Consider the following 12,587-nt stretch of genomic DNA (forward strand, 5'->3'; position numbering starts at 1 on the left):
CAGTTTAAAGCCCTAGGGTTGTGCCTGTTTCCAACTGTGTAGAGGGAAATAAAAAGCAGCCTTGCTTCCAGAAAATATTTCTGTCCTCCTTTCCCATCTGCGTTGAGCACTTCCCCCACTGTCCCAATCCCCTGAGGACCCCAGAGCTGCTAGGAGAGGCCGCAGTGAGTGCTGTGGCCAATAGCTGCCTGCCTCAAGTTTGGACATCCAGCCTCAGGAATTCAGCATGTTCCTCCGGTGTGCTCCGCATTCTGCTTCTACTGTGGGGAATTCAGAGAACCAGGAGGGGCTATTCCCCGCTCTCCTGCTGAGTCCAGACATTGCACAGCAATTATAAACACTTAGGTTGGTCTTCCAGGAACGTCAAGGCTGAGGCTCCTCTGGCTACAAAGGATATTGTCTCATCCTGGGACAGGATGAATGCATCATCGCAGTTTAAGGGAAGAAGATGATGTCAAAGCATGGGCTTACCAGTTATGCTCTGAGTAGTGGTAGACCTGGAAATCAAGTCATTTTCACTAGTTTTAGGCTCTCAGGAAACTGAGGGATGTATTAACGGGGGGTGGTATGTAGAGGGAAACCTCTATATATTATCTGTACTTGTTCCTATCATAACTCCTCATAGTGAAAGAATGAAGGAAAAAGAAGAAGAAGAAAAAAGATGGCAGCTGCATAGAGTTGGGATAGCATCTTGTTTCCATGACAACGGTGTCTGTTCTGCTCTCAAGCCCCATCTGGTATTTTCAGGCCTAACAGCCAGGTAGCATGTAAATGCCTGATGGGGAAAAAAGGCATCAGTAGAGAATTTTTTTGGATTAGGCACAAATGGATATAGAAACACCATGCCCGTCTCAAGAAAAACGATGCATTACTTCACCAGCAACAGGGTGCCATGAAGAGAGACCACAAAGTACCCAGAACATGCTCCACTCGATTTTTATGGGCCAAACAATCACAACAAGCACATAAAATTAAGTAGCTTTGGGGGCTGAGATGGGATACATTCTCCTACAGGCTGCACAGCAATGCTCTCTCATGGGATGACTCCTTCCCCGGCTTCCTCCCCGGCCTGCTTTGAGGGTTGTATGTGCTTCAGGTGATATGGATGCGGCAGCTCTTACCTGCCCCACTGAACTTCCCTTCAGATTTTATCCTTGCTCATTACTGTTCCCTGGTAACTCTGCAGAATTTACGAGAAGCTGAATTTCAGCCCTCCTCTAAGGGCCCTGGCTCTGAGAAAAGCATGCTTTTAAAACAGCACAACCCAGCTGGTCTCCACCATCCCCTAGCCCCATTCTGAACATATTTATCTAGTGAAATTTCCTTTTTTTCCTAAGTAATGCCATCATTAACAAACATAATCTCTTTACAAAGTTACAATTTGCCTAAAACACAACACACAACACGACTTTAAAATACAATATACAACAAAATACATTATCTAACAGATACAGATAGGCTGTTATGCGACCTTTGGAACACACTTAGGCTAAGGAGCTATTTCATTGTTTATCTGACATTCAGATTTAACTGGACATCCTATATTTTTATTCGCTAAATCTGGTAACCCCATTTATAGACAGGAACACAGGCCTTTAAGTTGATCACTTGGGCTTAGATAACAGTATATTGAAATGCCAATACACCCAATCGGGTGTCAGTTTCTAGCCTTTTCTGGTTATTATGACAAACATTTGAAAGTTTATAGTTTAACACCCAAAATTTGCTTATGCCAGACCTTTGCATACATTCATTTTTTTCTTTCTTTCTTCAGTCTGCTTCTCCTTGCCTGACACTTGCAGACGCTGGATTCCATGGTGTGCACAAGACCCTCAGGCCCTTCCTGCATTTCACAGTGGTACTTAGATTTTATTTCAGGACATTTACTCCCATTGCAAACAAGCTGCCGTTTGATCTACAAAGACTCATCAGATATGGCGCCTGTCCACTAGGAGCAGATGAACTATCCTAGATTAGCTATCCCTTAGACATCTTAAAATTTCCCAAACCTCATCAAACCATCCCATGGGCATTAAGCCACAGAGTCCGTTCTAATCAGTTCTATCTTTCTTTGCCAATTTCTTTTTCACATTGTTTTCCTTCAGTATCTCGAGTTAGAAGACAGCTACTGGGGAAGGATATGGAATTCTGGACACTCTCCATCTGTTTGTGGGGATGCTCTTGTCCTTACTGGGATCTATCAATCTCAGTTTAGGATTCACTTTCCTGAGTCCTGAAAGGAGATTTGGACTTGCCATTCTTTATCTCTCATTCTTCCTCTATTGCCCCAATTCTTTCCTTTTTTTCACTACTTCATCAATTTGATACTGTATATACTAGTGAAGAGGACGTAATTAAAGCTCTGCAGCATTCCAGAAAGATCCTGACATGGCCTATTTTACGTTTTTTCTTTATGTCTCCCCTTTTGACTCTGATGCATTTTTATGAGAATTCCATGAATCTTATTGTATATTCTCAGATATAATATTGAAACAGAACCGCTATGTAGACAAAACAGTGGCCTCAAAGATATCCCCAAAGTAATCCCTGAAACCTGCAGATACGCCAACTTACACAGCAAAAGAGACTTTGAGATGTGATTTAATTTAATTAACGATTTCACAATGAAGTGATTATAGATGTGGACACAGTGGAATGCCCAGAGTATTTATAAGGTAGAAATATGACTACAGGAGGGAGGTTTGGAGATGTTACATTGCTGGCTTCAAAAAGGAAGAGGCCAGGAGTCAACAGGTATGGGGAGTTTTTTTTTTTTTTTGTTGTTGTTGTTGTTTTTGTTTTGTTTTTTTGTTTGTTTGTTGTTTTTTTTTTTTTTTTTTGGTGGTACTGGGGTTCCTGGAAGCCCTTCTACCTCCGGGCTACACTCCCAGACCTATTTTTACATTTTTTAAAATTTGGAAACAGGGTCTCCTAAGCCAGTGCGCACAGCTGGCTTCAAACCTGCACGATCCTCCTGTCTCTGCCTCCCAAGCGCGGGGATTACAAGCGTGCGCCACCACACCCGGCTATGGGGAGTTTTTACAAGATGAAAAAGGCAAGAAACTCCAGAGTCTCCAGAAGGACTAAGGACTCCTTGACTTTGGCTCACTGAGACTAATTCAGACTTCTGACCTTTAAAACCAATTTGTATGATTTAAAGCCATTTAAGTTTGTGAATATTTATTTTTTTGGGGTTGTGATTGGACTCAGGGGCATTCTACCTCTGAGCTACATCCCTAGCCCTTTTTATTTTTTTCTTTTGAAAAAAGGTCTCACTAGATTGCTGAGGATCTCAAAGACCCATCAGATATGGCTCCTGTCCACTAGGAGCAGATGAACTATCCTAGATTAGCTATCCCTTAGACATCTTAGGCTGTCCTCAAACTTAACGACCTTCCTGTCTCAGCCTTCTAAATACTGGGGTTAAGGTGTATGCCACCATGCTTGGCTTGTGATCATTTGGTATAAGCAGCCATAAGATGCTGGCATTCTTATAGGCCCAGACGCTGAGTAATCGGAGCTGACCAGTTCCATGCTGGGTTGTGGGTGGCTATGCATGGTGGTGGAGGAGAGACAGCAGAGGTGGTTGGCCTGGTGCTGGAGGCCACAGCGGTGGTTATTTACCAATCAGGGTGCGAGTATTTCAATACATTTATAGTCAGGATGGATATACCAGCGAATTTCTACTGTGAGTGGGCACACCAGTGAATTTCTACTGTGTACTTATTTGTGGCCAACTAAATTCAAAGGAGGGAAAGGATTCTTGCATGACTCTGGTCTTTTTCTTCCATAAGGCCTTATTATTAATCCTTAACTGACCATGGCAATGATTCTAATACATTCCTCAATTCTTTTTTTACATATCTTACTATCTGAAATTTCCACCTATATGCATTGCTTGTTTCTTTTCTTTTCTTTCTCCTGTTCACCCCCTCTTTTTTTTTTTACTAGAATTCATCTATCTCTATTGAAAACAAGTAGGATAAGGAGAAAAGAGGTGCAAGAATTTTTTCAGGGTCACATAGCTGGTTATCAACCAAATGGAGCTGTGGGCCTGGTGACACTCTCCATCCTGTGTGGACTGGTGTGCTCTCAGGCCTCCACCAAGCTGCAATGCTGTGATGTCATCTTTTTCTTCACACGCAAACATTTCTCCACATAAATCTGCAGGGCCTTCCATTGCCTCCAAGGCCCTGCGGGAGTCAGCCCTGACCCTTTGGACAACCCATCTGAGCACCCACCCCACTGGCTTTCTCTTTGTTCTGCAGATGTCAATTCCTGCCAGGCTCCAGGGACCATGGAGTAGAAACGTGTTGTTCACATTGTCTATAGCAGGTCTCTGTCGCAGGTGGATGTATTTGATACCTACACTTGCTGTGTTTGTATTGACTTAGAGAACACGTATACTTTGTTTTTCTTGACCTTGTAGGCCCTGTTAGTGCAGAGAGCTCATTTATCTTGTTTATTGTTGTGGCATGGGAATCTGACACACAGTAGGCCTTCAATAAACATGTACTGAATGATATCTGTGGTCATTCCTCATAGACTTACTCTAAGGCTTTGGCACCACTCTCCAAGCGCAGACTTGCTAGTCTGGCTTGTATACCACCGAGAAGAGCTGTCAAGCAGATGCTGGGACCAAATAAAAAAAAGAAAGGTGTTTGGTCAGTTACATAAAATCTCCTAGCCGGCACTTAAAGGAAGTGGAAAGGAGCTCTTCTGACCTCGGTGGTAATCAGCTTACAGTGCGAGGAAGCAGGAGATTTGAATCTCCTTATCTACTTCAAGATGAGAATATTATGTTTCATTTACAGTTACAGCCTTCTGGACTGAAATATCGTATTTTATGAGTAATAGCATCTGTAAGTAAGATAAAAGGCATCACAAAAGAAAATGAAAGCATTTAAAATACAACAATTACTGAAATAAAATCATCTTTAGGACATTCTTCTGTCAAGTTCTCTTAGGTTTTATTAATTTGTTCTAAGAGTATCACCATGAATCTTCTTTATGAGTGTTTTGGCCCCTGTGCACACAGCTCTCGCATTCATTCACTGGAGGCTAAGACACGATACGGTGGAGGGCCTGGGCTGTTGCCTGTTTTTCTCTGGGTTAATGCCTAGAGAAAGAAGATGGTAAAGGGTAGCTTATTAAGAAACCCGTGCATGCTCAGATTTTCTAAGTCAAATGATGAGATACAGTAAGTACAGAACTCTAAGAGTATTGCAGGAAGCCATGATGCAACACAACTTCCTTAGCAATACTACTATTTTACAGTATTTCTTTTTGTGTCTTCAGATGCTTGAATTCCTTTCACTCTTTTGCTCATTGCATTCAATTCTGTTTTAGAACAGCTTACTATTTATTACCTAAGGAAATACTCAGAGTGCCCTCTCTGTAAAATGTTTCTTAAAGCTCTATTATTTAAATGCTAACTAATTACTTTCTGTAGCCATCTTATAGGGTTCTCTATATTCTATTATCAACACACCTGCAATGTCAAGTAAAAGATAAGGTTTATGAACCATGTAAACTATAATAAAACATTTTGAGCTGTCTATGGCCTCATGGAGGGAAAATAATGGTGGTGTCTGGTTTTTATAATGTAATACTATTGTACTAAAGTCACTAAAGTCATTTTAAACATTGAAAGCATAAAGTAATTTTATCCTGATAAATGAGCAATTTACTAAAGTGTTTTAAGAAGAAATAGGATTTATAGTTCACTTTACCTACACACATATATGTAAATGTATACCTTAAATTTTTTCAAACTTCCCAGAGTCACTGAATAATTCATAGAAAGTATTAGAAACACTAAAATTTATTCCAAATTTCCAAATAGTTACCATGACTGATTCGTTGAATTAATAGAAATACTCATTCATAGCTATTAGAATAAGATTAATATAAAATATGATAATAAAATAAGTGTATTAAGTTTAGACTTACACAACAACTAAAAGTTAAGTGTTTAGTGGACAAACAACCATGTGCTTATTAGGTAAACAAAAATAAATATATTAATGATTACAATATTAGTATATATTGATTATAATAAATATATTAATGATCATAATAAATAACTGGCAAGAAAAAGTCTTTCAATTTCTGTCTTAGTTATTTCTATGTAATCCTAAATCACTTAAGTTTATTGTCATGGGAACTACAACTGGATGCAACCAGATTGAAGCTACTTATCTTATTTATCTAATTCCAAATTCTTAACCTGCCAAACCCAATAAATACTTGTTGAGGAAGCAAATGGATTACACATGGCGGAGAAGAGTGCTTTTCAAGTTTGCTTTGTTTTTGTTTCCATGGCTGATGGGCTAGGTTTTTGGGTAAGGCTCTTGGGATAGATTTCCTGTTTTTTATCTGGGCTTTGGCTTTGACAAAGAAAAAATTCAGGTTTATCAGCTACACTACAGATTTTTCTTCAAGATATTCAGGTATTTTGATATTTAAGTAACCCTGAAGTGTTAATGAAATTTCTTCATGCATTGTATTTCATGACAAAAAAGAGAAATTGCTTTTTTTTACTCTGTGATTAAGAATTGACAGTTTACCTTCCTTTTTACTGTGGAAGAGTAAGACTGAAAATGAAACTGATATGTTTAAGCACTTTCATAGGTAAGTAAATTATTTTATCATATATATGTGTATGTGTATTCTTTCTATCTGTATATCATCCACCCATCCATCCATCCATCCATCCATCCTCCTTAGTAAGGAAGAATCCCTGCATTAGATGAACTCTTCTAGGCTGGCTCTTATCCCCTTTCTTTATACTCTTAAAAATTAAATATAGAAAATAGATAAAAGGGGAATTATTTTAGGTGAAGTTGTTAAAGGTCACTGGTGAACAAAAAAAACCTTTCACTTTTTACAAAAAACAAGAAATTAGAACGGATCTAGCTAGATGAATATAATGTCTACATCTAGCTCTAATTGTATGTGCAACATTATGGAAATTCATACCACTCTGGCTTCTATCATAATAATCATAAAGTAAAAGTATTATAAAAGATGTTTTGTAAAGTTCCATAAGCCACTAAAACTGCTTTGACTATAATATAAATAAACCAGTTGTATTTAAGTTTTTTTTTAAAAAAATCATAAATATTTCCCACAAGTTAACTTTTCAGGCCTGTTGAATGATTTTCCTGCTAAAGATAAGTTGAAGTCCTAACTCTTGGAATGTGACCATATTAGGAAGAGGGCTCTTTTACAGATGAAATTGGTTAGCATAAAGATGAGCTGGCATAGAATAAGCTTTTTCTCCAATAGGACTCAAGTCTTTGTAAGGACAGTAGAAGAGAGAAAGAGACAGAGACACACAGGGAAGATACCAAGTGAGGACAGAGGCAGAGACTAAAGTGATGTATCTATAAGGCAGGTGCTGACAGGGATTACGCGCAAGACCGAAAGCTGGGAAGAGTCAAGGAACAGAATCCCTAAGATACCAGGAGGAACCAAATATGCCGGCATCTTGATTTTGGATTTCTAGAACTGTGGCAGAATAATTTGCTGTTGTTCTAAAACACCTACTTGTAACACCGTGTTATAAAAGCCCTAGGAAACTAATGTAAATATTAGAAAACTACTCTGGTACTGTGTTTGTGTGTGTGTGTGTGTGTGTGTGTGTGTGTGTGTGTGTATTTATATATTTGGTGGTACTGGGGATGGAACCCAGGGATCTTCTACCTCTAGGCTACACTTCCAGACCTCTTTTATATTTTTTATTTGGAAATGGGGTCTCTTAAGCCAGCGAAGGCTGGGTTTGAACCTGCGCCATCCTCCTGTCTCAGCCTCCCTGTGGCACCACGCCTGACTACTTTGTATATTTTTAACTTTACATATTAGATACATAGCTCATCAAATAATTATTTACAACAAGGCATGACCCATTCTCAATTATTTTTCTTTAGATCACATTTTATTTGAATTCACTGCAGATGCACTGCATAATTAACCTATATTCTAGAATTCTGAAAATGTCTTCAGAAAAGAAATACTAATTGGCAATAAGCATTTGTGAAAAATATATCTACCTTAAAATGAAACACCTACTGAAATAGTTTCATTTCTACCAGTCTTTAGACTTTTAGAGGAAGCATAAAATGGTTAAGGGTCAACTGGAACTCAAATTCTGAGCTGGACATAGAGGTGCACACACCTGTTAATTCCATTACTTGGGAAGCTGAGACAGGAGAATTGCAGGTTCAAGATCAGCCTCAGCAACATAGTGAGGCTCTCAGCAACTTAGCAAGACTCTGCTTCAAAAAAAAATTAAGAAAGAAGTAAGTACATAAGTAAATAAATAAGTGGGCACTGGGGTGTAGCTCAGAGATAGAATGCTTCTGGGTTCAATTCTCAGAAGAACAACAACATTCTGATTCTTGCTGCTTGGACAAGCTACTTAGCTCTTTCTGCCTCAGTCCCTCAAGTAACAAAAGCATCGATCTCACACTGTTTTGAGGTTGATTAAAATAATTCATTCATGTCAAGGGCTCAGGTGGTGACTGGCACACAGTGAGCGCTGAGGTCTGAATGTTCAGATCTCTCCAAAAATCTTATGTTGAATTCCGACCCCTGACAGCAATTGATCCTATTAGAAGTGGGGCTTTGGGGATATGATTAGGTAATGAGGGGAGGGCCTCATGATTGATTAGTGTTCTTATGAAAGAGATTACACAGTGCTAGCTAGTCGCTTCCACCTAGATGAAGTGAGATGAAGTGAGAAGATACCTTCTAATTTTTGTTTTTTTTTCCTCTGAGCTACACTCCTAGCCCCATTTTATCTTTTATTTTGAAACAGTCTTACTAAATTGATGAGGGTATTTATTAAGTTGCTGAGGCTGGACTCAAACCTGGGATCCTCTTGTTTTAGCCTCCCAAGTACTGGGATTACAGGCATGTGCCACAGTGATGGGCTGAGAAGATGTCTTTTATGAAACAGGAAATAGGTCCTTGCCAGACATCAAATATATTGGCTCCTTAGTCTTGAATTTTTCAATCTCCAAAACTGTAAGAAATAATAAATTTTCATTTTTTTTTAAGCAAGACTGTTGATAGCATTTTGTTATAGCAGCCTAAATGAACTCTTTAACATGTGCAGTTAGACTCTTCTTTTTCTTTTCTTTCTTTTCTTTCTTTTCTCTTTTTTCTTTTTTGTGGTACTGGGATGAAACCCAGGGGCATTCTACCACTGAGCTACACCCCCAGTCCTATTTTTTAGTCCTTATTTATTTATTTATTTATTTATTTATATGGTGGTACTGGGGTTGCCGGAAGCCCTTCTACCTCCGGGCTACACTCCCAGACCTATTTCATACTTTTTTAAATTTGGAAACAGGGTCTCTTAAGCCAGCGCGGCTGGCTTCGAACCTGCGCAGTCCTCCTGTCTCCACCTCCCAAGCGCGGGGATTACAAGCGTGTGCTACCGTGCCTGGCTTAGTCCTTTTATTTTTGAAACAGGGTCTCACTGAGTTGTGAAGAGCCTCACTAAGTAGCTGAGGCTGTTGTCTCTGCCTCCGGAATGCTGGGATTACAAGCATGCACCACCATGCCTGGTCTAGTCTCTTCTTTTTCAATGTTGAACCATTGCCACAAAATCACTGCGTAGAACTGTCAGGACACTCATCTGCTCTAAAACATTACATGGTCCTCTATCGTAGGCACGGAAACATTATAAACCCCATTCAACTGTTGACCCCCCCGCCCCTAGTTTCATGCTTTTTTCCCCCCTTTACTTTCTATCCCCTGAAGACTCAAGCAAGCTTCTTTAAAACCCAGCTGATATTTTATCCCCTGCTGATAAGACTTCTCAGATCATCTACATCAGAATTATTGATTCCTCCTCTACCATGTTCTATAACACAAGGGTGAAGAATGTAGACACAGGCTGCCCAAGTTACTTGTGTATGCTTGGTCTCATTTAATAGATTATGACCTCCAGGAGGGCAGGGCCTGGATGTTTCTCTCTACCCCCCATAGTACTCAGGAGAGAATTTTACGCTTAGTAGATATTCAATAAATGGTTGTTAAACTTGGTTGAACCCACATATTTTTTCCCTTTGTGGTAGATGCCATAAGAAAAGCATAAAATAAATGAATTACTTTTCTTCTTTCCATTGTAATATATATGCCCTGGGCTAGTGGGTATTTGCAATCCTGGTTTAGAATTTAGGGAAGTCATCAATCTAAGAAAGGAGAGGAAATACGTTTTAAATCACAAGAGCAGTATAGCCTTATATAAGGCCTTCTAGCAAGGCAATTATTGATGGCTCCATAACCCAGGTGCTGGTGTTATTATGAACAGAAGGCTGAGGTGCAGAGACAACGAGTGATCTTAACTTTTATATTCCATAGGTATGCAATTCAAAGAAAGACGTACAGATGGAAAGTTTGGATCTGAGAATCATATGTGGGTATCATAATGCAAATAATTGACTTTCTTTCTAAGGAACATCTGTTGAAACATCTGAAAACAGTTGTTTATACTGTTGCCAAAATGCTGAAAAATATAATAATTCTCCAATGAGGTTAGAAATATCCAGGGAAAGAAAAATGTTTTTTATTTAGTTCTGTTTTTATTAAATCTTGTTGTTTCTCTAAGATAGCACGTAGGAGGTGCTCAATAATATCTGTTGAATGAGTGTTGAATGCTAACCAGAAACTCATTAAACAGTTGTTGAAGGAAGCACTTCTTTTTTAGATGTATTAGATACATTTTCAGAAAATAGTATGCCCACAAAGTTTTATCATGTCATATACCATTTTTATCTGGCATAAATTTAAGTAATGTTACTCTGGCTCTCTATGTTATAGAATGTAATCAGTCTATATATTTATAAGAGAAAAAGATCTCCACACTATACAAGCTAGATATATGACGGCAACATTTTAAAACCTTAATATGTTAGTTTTATTCATTATTATGAAAATGTAAAATATGAATTGTGGGCTCACATAATTATGTTTGCTTCAATAAACAAAATAAAAATTTAAAACCCTGCTAATGTGTATAGTTATAGTACCTCTAAGAAGATGCTAATGAGATTTAAAAGCAGCAGAATGCTCTGGGATGTCAAGAGGATGATGGCAGAAGATGAGCATACCATTTCTCGACATTCTCCTTCTCGCTGTCAAATTTCCAACAGCTCTCTCTTCTACACTCCCGTGTGAATGAGGCGACTGGGCTCCCAAAGGCTGCCCGATTTCCATCCTGCCAAGTTTCAGTATAGAAAGAGCATGCTAAATAATAAATGGAGTTTGCGTGTAGCTAATAAAATTGGAATGTTAAATAGCATCATGCTTTTGAAACCAGCCTCCTTGTGAGGACGCTCCCTGTGCAAGTCCACAGGAAATAGTTCTGAAGGGAGTAATATTAATTAGTAATATAATTTATCTTCTGGAAGCCCTTTTCTTTGATGGTCGCCATGGTACAGCTCAGAAACCTCCAAGTGAGTGCTTGAAGAAAAAATTCAAATCACCATTTCAGGTTTGCTTTCAATCCTTGAACAGATAAAATAGTTGAATTTACTTCTGCCTATCTGAATTATACACATGCTTCCATATCATGGAAGATTATGAGTTATAAAAGTGTAGTTATGAATATTTTGGAGTGAATCGGTAAAATGCTTATGATATAATAAAGAGGAATACAAAAGAGCAGATTTCAAAACTGACTTAATGGCATCTGATCCCAGATTTCTTGGTTTGGGTTCTCCTTCTGCAACCTTGACAAGACAGGTTCAAATCCTAGTTGTGCTATTTTCTAGCGATTGTACACAACCTTACACAAGCTACTTACTTCTCTCTGCCTCAGTCCCTCAAGGAACAAAAGCACTGATCTCCTAGGGTTGTTGAATTTATTAAAAGAATTAATACAATTCAAGGTCTTAGGTGTTGATTGAATTGATCATTGGATTAAGTTTGTTCTTTGAATCATTATGTGCCTCAGTTTCTTCAACTATACCATGAAGATAGCAATAAATGTCATTTCAAAGAGGTATAAAGAAAGTGGTCCGAAAACACTTATAAAATATACAACTCATTCTATAATATTATACAGTAATGTTAACTATTATTATATAAAAATAAATACTATAATAACATTATCATCTATTCACAGTAATTTCAAGTTGTGCAGAGGAAAATGCTGGATGAGAAGGATAATCTGGATGCAATAGCCAAAATTTCATTAATATTTGCTTTGAAATATGCTTATGGGCAATTCTTTTCTGCTTCATTACTTTTTTACTATGTAGTCTTTTATAATAAACTTAAAAATTAAATTTTATGCAGACATGACTTGATAGAAATTAAGGTAGAAATCTGGAATAAAGTAAAATATATAACTGATTCTACTACAGCATTAATGAAATATTAATTAAGCCTACTATGATATGAAAAACTACATTTATCTTATTTTATTTCATTTTAAACACGTTCTAACCAGAAATAACTTTTTAAAGTTTAGCTAATGTCAATTTTACATTCAGAAATAAAGTCAGATGTTTATTACAATGTCAATATTTTGACCTGCTAAATCTAAAATTATTTTGTTTTTTAATTTTAAA

This window comes from Muscardinus avellanarius (genome assembly GCF_963383645.1).
Source record: "Muscardinus avellanarius genome assembly, chromosome: 4".
Taxonomy (NCBI): Eukaryota; Metazoa; Chordata; class Mammalia; order Rodentia; family Gliridae; genus Muscardinus; species Muscardinus avellanarius.